General features: G+C 48.0%; 1 pseudogene; it reads right to left on the bottom strand.

Moving 5' to 3' along the window:
- Nucleotides 1–6,313: 6,313 nt before the first annotated feature.
- Nucleotides 6,314–7,051, bottom strand: LOC132023785 (transcription factor BTF3-like; annotated as a pseudogene).
- Between the last annotated feature and the right edge of the window lie 5,565 nt (nt 7,052–12,616).

Below are 12,616 nucleotides of genomic sequence, written 5' to 3'. Positions count from 1 at the left end.
GCGGAAAACGCGTCAGAAATGGGGTTTAGTGCCTTTGGCAAAAGGAGCCCAGAAACGCAGTGATTTTTCTTCCCTTCACACCACATCCACGGGCTTCCGTGAAGGAAGTACTTGTTCAGATCCCAAAAGGAGCACTTAGGAGATTGCTGTTTGAGTGAAAAGCCTCTGGCCCGCAGAGGAATTTAATTTTGCAAAGTCCAGATCTCCAGACCCGGGGCTGGGCTGCTTTCCAGGGGCCGAGGCTGGCCCCCCAGGGAGAGCCGGAGTCAGCGGAGGGACCCCACCAGCAGGCTCACCCCGCCGCCCAGGCCCAGGCGCACATGGCCGAGGGGTCCCCCGGGGCGGCGGACGCCGGTAGAGGTCACGCTGGGGTCCTTTCCGCCTCGCAGTCGCTCTGCACACGGAGGACAAGTACCTCATGAACCCCTGCTCTCAGCGCCCTCGGGCAAAGCCCTGGCGGGGAGCCGCCGGTTCACACGGAGTTTCCGTGTTTGAGTCTTTCCGTGACTTCCCCGTTTCCCCGGCGGACGCACCGTCTCCCACGGCCCCCAGCAACGTGCAACGCGGCTTCCAGCTCCCACGGCCTCGCCGACACCCGCGGCCTCCGGGTCCTGACAAGGACACTCCCACGGCTCTGGAGCCTGGTGACGGTCCTGTGTGTCCCCCTGATGAGCGGGGACCTCGAGTAGCTTGTCATGTGTCCTGTCACACGCCCCTCTGAGGACAAAGGTGCAGGCAGCATACTCAAGGTCTGTAACGTCTGAAGAAGTATCAGTCGTTCCGAACGCAGTGGGGCTGAGACCGGAACCCAGGTCCCCCTGACTCCGAGTCTGCCGTCTCTGCCCCTTTCCAGGAGCTGTCACCCAGAGTGGCAATTTCTCCGGGTCCCCAGAGCTGCTGAATGACACGCGAGGCCAGAACGTCTCTCAGCCACAAAGACAGCCTTTCCTGCAGCCTGGCCCAGGCCCCCTTTCTCAGCCGAGCATCAGGTGCCCGTAAGGGCCACACTGCAGGAAAGACGTGGGTCTCTCTGTGCACAAACCCGCTCAGCACAGACCCCTCCCCCGGGGCACCTGCAGAGCCTGAGACGGCCCAGTGAGGGGCCGGCGCCCTCCCACATCTCACGTGTTGCTACAGAGTCGCCCCAGCTTCCCTCTGAAGGACCCGCCTCTGTCGCAATCACAGGCACCTGCACGGCCACCTCCCTTCCCTGGGCTGACTCCGCCACCCCCACAAGCTGGGGGAGGCCAGGGCGGCCCCCGCAGTGGACCCCCAGCCTCTATGGTCACTGCAGACAGCTCAGAGGGATTACTCAGGCCCGCGCTGCTCAACAGGCAGCCCAGGGCCTGGATTTCTCTTTCCAGTCTCTGGTCGCACCCTGTCCGAGCTCGCCACTGTCCGCTGAAATCTGGGGCTCTTCTTGGTGGCGGAAAGAGAACTGGGGCAGACCCTGAGCTCCCCCGGAGGCGGGCACTGTGAAGTCTGTTCCTTTTCCCTGCAAAGACACGAAGGAACCTCGGACGAGGTGAGCACAGGAGGCCCCAAGCACACGTGCTTCCCAGCACGAACAGGCCTTCAGCTGACGCCCCCTCCCCCAGCAGGACCCCCGCCCCCAAGGAGTGTCCGAGGCATGTGGCCGGGCCCACAGCTGGGACAGAGGCCCATAGACCTCGGAGCTGCGGCGTTTAGCGCAAGGGCTGCGTGTTTCCATAGAAACAGCCCAAACTGCCGACACAGGGCTGCTGAGTATCCAGCATGTGCCGGGTTTTAATGTGAGTGGACTCTCGCTGCTTCTCCCCGGGGCCGTTTGAAATGCCCACAGGGTACCAGTGAGCGCCTTTCATCTCCTTCCGCCTCTGATGGGCTTTTCTGGTGGACTGACTGCTCCCGGACAAAGCGGGACACAATCCCCAGCGAGGAGGGCAGAGTTCGGGTGCTTTGGCTTGGAGCAGACCGCCCTTCCGGATAGGACTCCAGGCCCCCTTCTCTTTCAGAACAGCTCCATCCCCCAGGCCTTCCACAGTCCTAACCTGTTTTTCAAGGACTCCTGCCAGACACACGGAGCCGCTGCTTCTGTGGGAGGCTGCACCTGCTGGCTTTCGGCCCTCGGGAGGGCCAGGCCGGGGGACGCTGTCCTAGGCTGGGGGGCGCCGGCAGGGTCCCCTGCTCTGCTGACAACCTCGCTTCCCTACCCGAGTACAGGCCCCCACGTCCTCCCTTGTGAAAATCTACTGGGCTGTGCACCGGGGGTTCGTGAATTCAACGTCCACACGAGGAAAGAACCAGATCTTTCCCTGAGAGGATCAGGGCACTCTTTAGGACAGGGACTGGGCCGGGCTGCACTGGCTTGATCAGCTTCTCCCCCTGGGACAGGATTCTGCACCCCAACCCTGCCGGACTCAGGCGTGCCCAGGGACCCTCCTTGGGCCAAAGAAGCATGGGAGGGAGTTACGTGCGTCGCTCCCGACCAGAAGCTTTAAGAGCCCCCCCACCCCCGCATCTCTCTCCTCCTTCCTCCCTGTCTCTCTCTCCCCCTCCCGAGCCACTCTCGCCACGCCTTTGGTGGGTGGCATCTTACATGTGTCACTGAAGGGCATCTCCTGGGCAAGAGACAGAAAGGAAAGTCCATTGAGGGGGAAGGCGGCAGCCCTGGCGTGTGTTGGGGGGGCCTGGGTTTGTCGTGGGGGAGAGGGAAGAGGGAGGGAGGAGGGCAGAGCAGGGAGGGGAAGAGGGAGGGGCTGTGAGGGAACAGGAAGGGGCGCCTGGGTGGCTCCGTGGGTGAAGCCGCTGCCTTCGGCTCAGGTCATGATCTCAGGGTCCTGGGATCGAGCCCCGCATCGGGCTCTCTGCTCAGCGGGGAGCCTGCTTCCTCCTCTCTCTCTCTGCCTCTCTGCCTACTTGTGATCTCTGTCAAATAAGTAAATAAAATCTTAAAAAAAAAAAATAAAGGAACAGGAAGGAAGAGGAGGGAAGGGGAGGGAAGGGGAGGGAAGGGAGAGGAAAGACGGAGCAGTGGAGGGGGATGGGGCAGTGGGGGAGGGAAGAGGGGGTAGAAGGGAGAGGAACAGAAGGAGTGGAGGGGGAGGGGAGGGGAATAGGGAGGAGGGAGTGAAAGGCACACAAGGAGCGGGGAGGGAGGAGGGAGCGGAGGAGGCGGAGCTGGAACTGGAGCCGGACAGAGCATGGAGCTCCCGTCCTGAGGCAGAGCCTGGGAGGGAGGGGGTCAGCGGCGGGTGAGTGAGCCGGTCAGTGAGCCGGTCAGTGAGCCGAGGAAGCGGTTCGGGTGGTGCCGACCACGCGAGCGCGCTCAGAGCACTTCAGCAACGGCTGGGCCGGGACGAGCAGACCCCGGGTCGGCGCCATCCACCTGCCCAAACGGCCCCCACGCTGGGCACACCACACCTGTCTGTCCGCCTCTGCTCACTTTCTTCTTCCACGTTTCATTTAATGACTCCCTTTAACGAGGGGAATTTGGAACACAATACCATTTACATTACAACCCCCAAAATGGAATATTTAGGTATAAATCTAACAAAGTATGACAAGCTCTATATGAGAAAAACTATAAAACTCTGATAAACGAAATCAAAGAACTAGATAGGTATTCCGTGTCATGAACAGTGAGACTCAACATCGTCAAGGTGTCAGTTCTTCCCGAACTGATCTATGCATCAGCACAATCCCAGGGAAATCCCAGCAGGTTCCTTTGTAAACATTAACAAAGTGAATCTAAAGGTTATACAGAGAAGCAAAACCCCACAACAGTCAACACGATATTAAAGGAACAGACTAAGGGGCACCCGGGTGGCTCAGTCAGTTAAGCATCCAACTCTTGGCTTCAGCTCCGGTCATGATCTCAGGGTCGTGAGATCGAGCCCCACATGGGCTCCCGGCTCACCGGGCAGTGCTGGGATTCTCCCTCTCCCTCTGCCTCTCCCGCTCATGTGCGCGCGCTCTCTCTCTCTCTCTCTCTCTCAGATAAATAAAGTCTTTTAAAAAGAAAAAAGGCACAGAATAGGATTATAGGACTGATGGTACCTGACTTCAACCTGTGAACACAGCGTGGCATTGGTGAGAACATACACGGAGATCGATGGACACGGTACAGAGCCCAGAAATAGACCCATATAAACACTGTCAACTCATCTCCAACAAAACAGGAAACAATGGAGCAAAGACTGTCTTTTTTCAGCAAATGGTGCTAGAACAACTGGACATCCTCGCAGAGAAACAAGCTGAATCCAGACACAGAATCAACTCAGGATAGAACTATGGCCTCAAGTGCGAAATTCTAAGGTTTCCAGAAGATGACTCAGGAGAAAACCCAGGTGACCATTGGCAAGGCGATGACTCTTGAGCTCTGACCCCAAAGTCACAACCCATGAAGGAATACATCCATAATGTGGGCTTGATTCAAACTAGAAACCTTGGTTCTGGGAAAGGCACGGTCAAGAGATTGAGAAGACAAACCATGTCTGCTGCAGTGCCATGATCCAAAAGAGAAAAACTCTTATAACACAGTGATAAGGCAAGAAGCCAATTTAAAAACGGGCCAAAGATGTTGCCAGACACCTCATCACAGGAGAGATACAGATGACAAATAAGCATGTGAAAAACGGTCCACATCATGCAGCACCAGGGAGATGAAGATCAGACTGAGGAACCACTACACGTTTATGGGACTGGCCGACATCCAGGGCAGTGACAGGACTGGTTTCTGAAACTGGACTCCTCTCATTCAACGCTCGCAAAAATTAACTTGAAATAGATGAAAGTAAGATTTTATTCTGGGGGTGGCTAGAGACGGTGGCAACAGCGAGGAGGGGAATGTCCTTGGGCCTCCGTTCCCAGGAGAGGGGAGCAGTGTCGGAGGCCACTGTTCCCAGGACATCGAAGAGAAGAGGAGCAGCCATTCTAGGAACAGAAAAGTGAACACTTTCAGGAAGGCAGGACGCGAGGAGAAGTGAATCCGAGGCAAGGCACGGGAAGAGAGACCGCAGGGGGGGAGCCAGCTCCCGGCCAAGCAGCGGAGCAGCGCAGCACAACATCAGAGCTGCAGAAGGCTGCCCCACTGAGGGTCGTCACTCCAGAGGCAGAGCGGGGGTCGGGGGTGGAGGGGGTGTGGAGCCCTCATGGGGACAGTGTGGTCTCAGGTCCCTGGGATCACAGAAAACCAGGGGGTGGCTGAGTGGCAGAGCCCCCAGGTATCAGTGTGGGGAAACCAACAGCAGACACAGAGTCGAAGCGGGGGGGTCTCAGATCAGGGTTACCTTAAACCGTGATGCGATGCACAGGCGGGACACTGCTCTTCGAGCAGGGACCACACAAGCGGCAGATCCATGGAGACCCCTCCTTCCTCTGCCCGGAGTGCTACAGGAGTGCACGGCAAGAATCTGCTGGGGTTGGAGACTCCAAAAGGGGCCGTGCGCCAGAGACAGAAACACTCGGGCACAGGCCGGGGGAGCTCGGAGCGCGGCCGGAGACCAGGGAGCCGGGAGCGACCGCCGGCTCTTCTCCGAGGGCGCATGAGCAGCGGGACCCCGAGCTCTCCGCTCCTCCGGGCCGGAGACTGGGCGCCGCCATCTTCCTTCCCGACCTCCCCTGCGCTACGGAGAGCGCTCGGGGCACAAAAGCTCCAGCGCGAAGGCGAGCGGATGACTTAGCCCCGCCCCTGGCAAGGCCGGCCCAGTTCCAACGCGGGCAGAGACCCTGGCGATCGCGGCCACAGGCCCCTCCCCCAGAAGATCGGCAGGAACATCCGGCCGAGACCAAGCTCGCCGATCAAGGAGAACAGCCGAGCTCCAGAGCTAGGGGAACCCAGCACATAGAATTCATGGCTTCTTTCCCATGATTCTTTTGTCTTTCAAAGTTAAATTTTTTTAATTTTATTTTTTTCTTATTCTATTTTTTTAAAATTTTTCCTCTATTTTAACCCTTTTAAACTATTTTATCAATACCTTTATAAAAAATCTTTTCAATTTTTCATTGTTATATTTTATCCCTTCATTGTATTTAACCTTATTTTTTGTACAGATACAGGTGTTTTTTTCTTTAAAATTTTGGGATATAATTTCTTCTTTTTTTTTTTTTTTTTAGCAAAAGAACTTTATTTTTTTTTTTTAAAGATTTTATTTATTTATTTGACAGAGAGAAATCACAAGTAGATGGAGAGGCAGGCAGAGAGAGAGAGAGAGAAGCAGGCTCTCCGCTGAGCAGAGAGCCCGATGCGGGACTCGATCCCAGGACTCTGAGATCATGACCTGAGCCGAAGGCAGCGGCTTAACCCACTGAGCCACCCAGGCGCCCGGCAAAGAACTTTATTAATCTTGTTTCAAACTTTATTCCCAGGCTTCTTCAGCTTAATAAGCTGCAAAGAATGAATTGTGTATAAGCAAAAATTGAAAAGAGCCACAGTGTCCAAGGGGCTTGGGCTTAAAGATATTAAAGATCTAGATTTTAACGGATCCATGAACAAAATTTTAAAAAGCAGTCATAATATAAAATAGCAGCTCCCAGTAACTTCTTTAAGTTTTATCTTCTTCAGAAGTTGACTCAATTCAGTTTGCTTCATCAAAATTCTCCACAAGATCTGGAACTTCATCATCATCATCCTCTCCGGTAGCAAGTGGTGCTTTTCCATCCACAGATTGTTTGGGCAGAGCTTCAGCCAGTCTTAAACTAGTCAGACTGTCTGCACCAAGTTGGTTTAAGATACTGGGTAGCATTTCTGTCAGCTGCTTTTTCTTTCTTTCACCTGTAATGGTGAAAGTGTTCGCTGCCAGCGATGCCTGAACTTCGGGGTTGTTAAAGTGGATCACTGGTCCTTGGTTTGTGAACATATTCACTTCTTCAATACCAGAGATCTTGTTTACCCCGAACTTCTTTAAGGAGAACTGGAGTTTTTATCATCTGCTGTAGCTGTTCTATGAACCACCTTCTTTCGGCGAGCAGTTCCTTTCCCACCAATGCACACTTGTGGTTGCAGTTTGGCGAGTTTCTCCTGGTTCATGATAGTTTCTTTCATCTTGTTGGAGCAGAAATGGGACCACATGGGGGACTAGGGTTGGTGCTCAGGGGGTCTCGGACAGACCAGCTGAGATTAGGTGCACACACGCCAGGATGTAATTTCTTCTAATAGATCAAAATATACCCTAAATCTAGCTTCAGCCTGATCATATTCTCTTTTTTTTTTCTTTTTCCAACCAACTTATCAATTCCTTTTTAAGAATCCTTTTAAATGTTCACCTTTACAGTCAGATTCCATCCCTTCATCGTGTTTACCCTTATTTTTGTATATATATATAAGTTTTTCCTTATTTAAAATTTTGGGAGGTAGTTTCTTCTAAGAGACCACAATACACCCAAAATCAAGTGGATAGCTCTGTTTTATATATATATACACACACACATACATACATACACACACACACACGTGTGTGTGCGCATGCACCCGCATATACATATTTATTTTCCCTTTCTTCTCCCCCTGGTTTTAGCTCTCTTCTGACTTGGTTAGCGTATATTTTTCTGGGATCTTTGTGACCCTTTTAGGATTTTACTCTCTCATTCATATATTCTTATCTGGATAAAATGACAAGGTAGAAAAACTCACCACAAAAAAAAAAAAAAAAAAAAAAAAAGAGGCAGGACCAATGGCTAGGGGCCTAATCAATACGGACATTGGTAATATGTCAGAACTAGAGTTCAGAATGATGATTCTCAAAGTTCTAGCTGGGCTCGAAAAAGGCATGGAAGATATTAGAGAACCCCTTTCTGGAGAAAGAAAATCCCTTTCTGTAGAAGTAAAAAGAACTAAAATCTAGCCAAGCTGAAATCAAGAAAGCTAATAATGAGGTGCAACCAAAAATAGAGGCTCTTACTGCTAGGAAAAATGAGACAGAAGAAAAAATTAGTGATATAGAAGACCAAATGATGGAGAATAAAGAAGCTGAGCAAAAGAGAGACAAACAACTACACCACGAGGGTTGAATCTGAGAGATAAGTGATACCATAAGATGAAACAATATTAGAATAATTGGGATCCCAGACTAAGAAGAAAGAGAGAGGGAGCAGAAGGCATACTGGAGCAAATTATAGTAGGGAATTTCCATAAAACGTCAAAGGGAACAAGCATCTAAATCCAGGAGGCACAGAGAACCCCCTTCAAAATCAATAAAAATGGGTCCACACCCCATCGTCTAATAGTAAAACTTTGAAGTCTCAGTGACAAAGAGAAAATCCTGAAAGCAGCTCGGACAAGAAGTGTGTAACATACAATGGTAGAAATACTAGATTGGCAACAGACCTATCCAGAGAGACCTGGCAGGCCAGAAAGGACTGGCATGATATATTCAGAGCACTAAATGAGAAAAATATGCAGCCAAGAATACTTTATCAAGCTAGGCTGTCATTGAAAATAGAAGGAGAGAGAAAAAGCTTCCAGGACAAACAAAAATTAAAAGAATTTGCAAACACCAAATCAGCCCTACAGAAAATATTGAAAGGGGTCCTCTTAGCAAAGAGAGAGCCTAAAAGTAATAGACCAGAAAGGAACAGAGACAATATACAGTAACAGTCTCCTTATAGGCAATATAATGGTACTAAACTCGTATCTCTCAATAGTTACCATGAATGCAAATGGGCTAAATGCCCCAATCAAAAGACACAGGGTATCAGAATGGATAAAAAAAAAAAAAAGACCCATCGATATGCTGTCTAGAAGAAACTCATTTTAGACCCAAAGACACCTCCAGATTTAAAGTGAGGGAATGAAAAACAATTTATTATGCTAATGGACATCAAAAGAAAACTGGGGTGGCAATCCTTATATCAGAAAAATTCTACTGAATACTGTAAGACATGAGGAAGGACACTATCATACTTAAAGAATCTATCCAACAAGATCTAACAATTGTAAATATCTACGTCCCTATCATGGGAGCAGCCAATTATATAAACCAATTAATAACAAAATCAAAGAAACACATCAATAATAATAAAATAATAGTATGGGGACTTTAACACACACCCCCACTGAAATGGACAGATCATCTAAGCAAAAGATTAATGAGGAAATAAAGCTTTTAAATGACACACTGGACCAGATGGACATCACAGATGTTTTCAGAACATTCCATCCCAGAGCAACAGAATACACTTTCTTCTCCAGTATACATGGAACGTTCTCCAGAACGATACATCCTGGGTCACAAATCAGGTCCCAACTGGTACCTGATTGGGATTGGGATCAGTCCCTACATATTTTCAGACCACAATGCTCTGAAGCTAGAACTCAATCACAAGAGGAAAGTTGGAAAGAACCCAAATATATGGAGGCTAGAGAGCATCCTACTAAAGAATGAATGGGTCAACCAGGAAATCAAAGAATTTAAAAAATTCAAGAAAACAAATGAAAATGAAAACACAACTATTCAAAAGCTTTGGAACACAGCAAAGGTGGTCCTGAAAGGAAAGTGATACAAGCCTTTCTCAAGAAAAAGAAAGGTCTCAAGAACACAACCTAACCTTACTCCTAAAGGAGCTGGAGAAAGAAGAACAAAGAAAGCCTAAACCCAGCAGAAGAGAGATAATAAAGATCAGAGCAGTAATCGACGAAATAGAAACCAAAAGAACAGAAGAACAGATCAATGAAACTAGGAGCTGGCTCTTTGAAAGAATTAACAAGACTGATAAAGCCCTGGCCAGACTTATCAAAAACAAAAGAGAAAGGACCCAAATTAATAAAATCATGAATGAAAGTGGAGAGATCACAACCAGCACCAAAGAAATACATACAAATATAAGAACATATGATGAGCAACTATACACCAGCAAATTTGACAATCTGGAGAAATGGATGCATTCCTAGAGACCTATAAATTACCAAAACTGAACCAGGAAGAAATAGAAAACCTGAACAGACCCATAACCAGTAAAGAGATTAAAGCAATCATCAAAAATCTCCCAAGAAACAAGAGCCCAGGGCCAGATGACTTCCCAGGGGAATTCTACCAAACATTTAAAGAAGAATTAATACTTATTCTCCTGAAACTGTTCCAAAAAATAGAAATGGAAGGAAAACTTCCAAACTCATTTTATGATGCCGGCATTACCTAGATCCCAAGACCAAAGACCTCATCAAAAATGAGAGTTACAGACCAATATCCTTGATGAACATGGATGCAAAAATTCTCACCATAATACTAGCCAACAGGATCCAACAGTACATTAAAAGGATTATTCGCCACGAACAAGTGGGATTTATTTCTGGGCTGCAAGGATGGTTCGACATCCACAGATCAATCAATGTGATACAACACATTAATAAAAGAACGAAAAGAACCATATGATATTCTCAATAAATGCTGAAAAAGCATTTGACAAAGTACAGCATCCTTCCTTGATCAAAACTCTTCACAGTGTAGGGACAGAGGGTACATACCTCAATATCCTCAAAGTCATCTATGAAAACCCCACAGAGAATATCATTCTCAATGGAGAAAAACTGAGAGCTTTCCCCTAAGGTCAGGAACATGGCAGGGCTGTCCACTATCACCACTGCTATTCAGCATAGGACTAGAAGTCCCAGCCTCAGCAATCAGACAACAAAAAGAAGTAAAAGGCATCTGAATTGCCAAAGAAGTCAAACTCTCACTCTTTGCAGATGATATGACACTATATGTGGAAAACCCAAAAGACCACTCCAAATCTGCTAGAACTTGTACAGGAATTCAGTAAAGTGTCAGGATATAAAATCAATGCACAGAAATCAGTTGCATTTCTTTACACCAACAACAAGACAGAAGAAGGAGAAAGAAAGGAGTTGATCTCATTTACAATTGCACCCAAAACCATAAGATACCTAGGAATAAACCTAACCAAAGGAGCAAAGAATCTGTACTCAGGTAACTATAAAGTACTCATGAAGGAAACTGAGGAAGACACAAAGAAATGGAAAAATATTCCATGCTCATGGATTGGAAGAACAAATATAGTGAAAATGTCTATAGTACCTAGAGCAATCTACACATTCAATGTAATTCCTATCAAAATACCATCAATTTTTCTCAAAGACATGGAACAAATAATCCTAAAATTTACATGGAATCAGAAAAGACCCTGAGTAGCCAGAGAAATGTTGAAAAACAAAGCCAAAGTTGGTGGCATCACAATTCCAGACTTCAAGCTCTATTACAAAGCTGTCATCATCAAGACAGCATGGTACTGGCACAAAAACAGGCACATCGATCCATGGAACAGAACAGAGAGCCCAGAAATAGACCCTCAACTCTATGGTCAACTAATCTTCGACAAAGCAGGAAAGAACGTCCAATGGGAAAAAGACAACCTCTTCAATAAATGGTGTTGGGAAAATTGGACAGCCACGTGCAGAAGAATGAAACTCGACCATATCCTTATATCACACCAAAAAATAGACTCAAAATGAATGAAAGACCTCAATGCGAGAAAGGAATCCATCAAAATCCTTGAGAAGGACACAGGAAGCAATCTCTTTGACCTCAGCCGTATCAACGTCTTCCTAGAAACATCGCCAAAAGCAAGGGCAGCAAGGGCAAAAATGAACTATTGGGACTTCATCAAAATTAAAAGCTTTTGCACAGCAAAGGAAAAAGTCGACAAAGCCAAAAGACAACCGACAGAATGGGAGAAGATATTTGCAAACGACATATCAGATAAGGGGCTAGTATCCAAAATCTATAAAGAACTTATCAAACTCAACACCCAAAGAACAAATAATCCAATCAAGAAATGAGCAGAAGACATGAACAGACATTTTGGCAAAGAAGACATCCAGATGGCCAACGGACACATGAGAAGATGCTCCACGTCACTCGGCATCAGGGAAATACAAATCAAAACCACAGTGAGATCCCACCTCACGCCAGTCAGAATGGCCAAAATTAACAAGTCAGGAATGACAGGTGTTGGTGAGAATGCGGAGAAAGGGGAGCCTCCTACACTGCTGGTGGGAACGCAAGCTGGTGCAACCACTCTGGAAACCATGTGCAGACTCCAAAAATGGGAATAGCCTATGATGCAGCAGCCCCATTTAGGGGCAGATTTCCAAAGGAAATGAACCAAGGTATCTTAGCGGTATCCACACTCCCACCTCCAGGCAGCATTAATTCACAACAGCCAAGATATGGAAACAAACAGAGCGTCCATCAACTGGTGAATACAGAAAATGTGGTCTGTATATGCCGCGGCATGTTATTCAGCCACAAGAAAGAAGGAAATCCTGCCATTTGTGGCAACGTGGATGAAAGGTATTGTGCTCAGTGAAACAGCCACACCGAGGAAAAGGAACACGCGCATAGAATCTGGAAAGTCCAAGCTCACAGAGCAGAATGACGCGTGCCAGTGGCTCAGTGCCTGGGAGTCAGGAAGGTGCTGTTCAAAGGACACAGCTTCCAGTTTTACGATCGGTGAGTTCTCAGGATTGGTGGTGATTATAGTTAATAATACTTCATTGAATACTAGAAAGTTGCTAAAACAGATCTTAGATGTTCTCCCCACACAAAAGAAATGATAATTATGTGCTATGCTGCAAAGTGCTAGCTTTTCCGTTACAGAAGTGTTGCAAATTAATGCTTAG

The sequence above is a fragment of the Mustela nigripes genome, chromosome 8 (assembly GCF_022355385.1).
Source record: "Mustela nigripes isolate SB6536 chromosome 8, MUSNIG.SB6536, whole genome shotgun sequence".
NCBI lineage: Eukaryota > Metazoa > Chordata > Mammalia > Carnivora > Mustelidae > Mustela > Mustela nigripes.
Note: the sequence above shows the minus strand (reverse complement) of the source record. Positions and strands in the feature narration are given on the sequence as shown.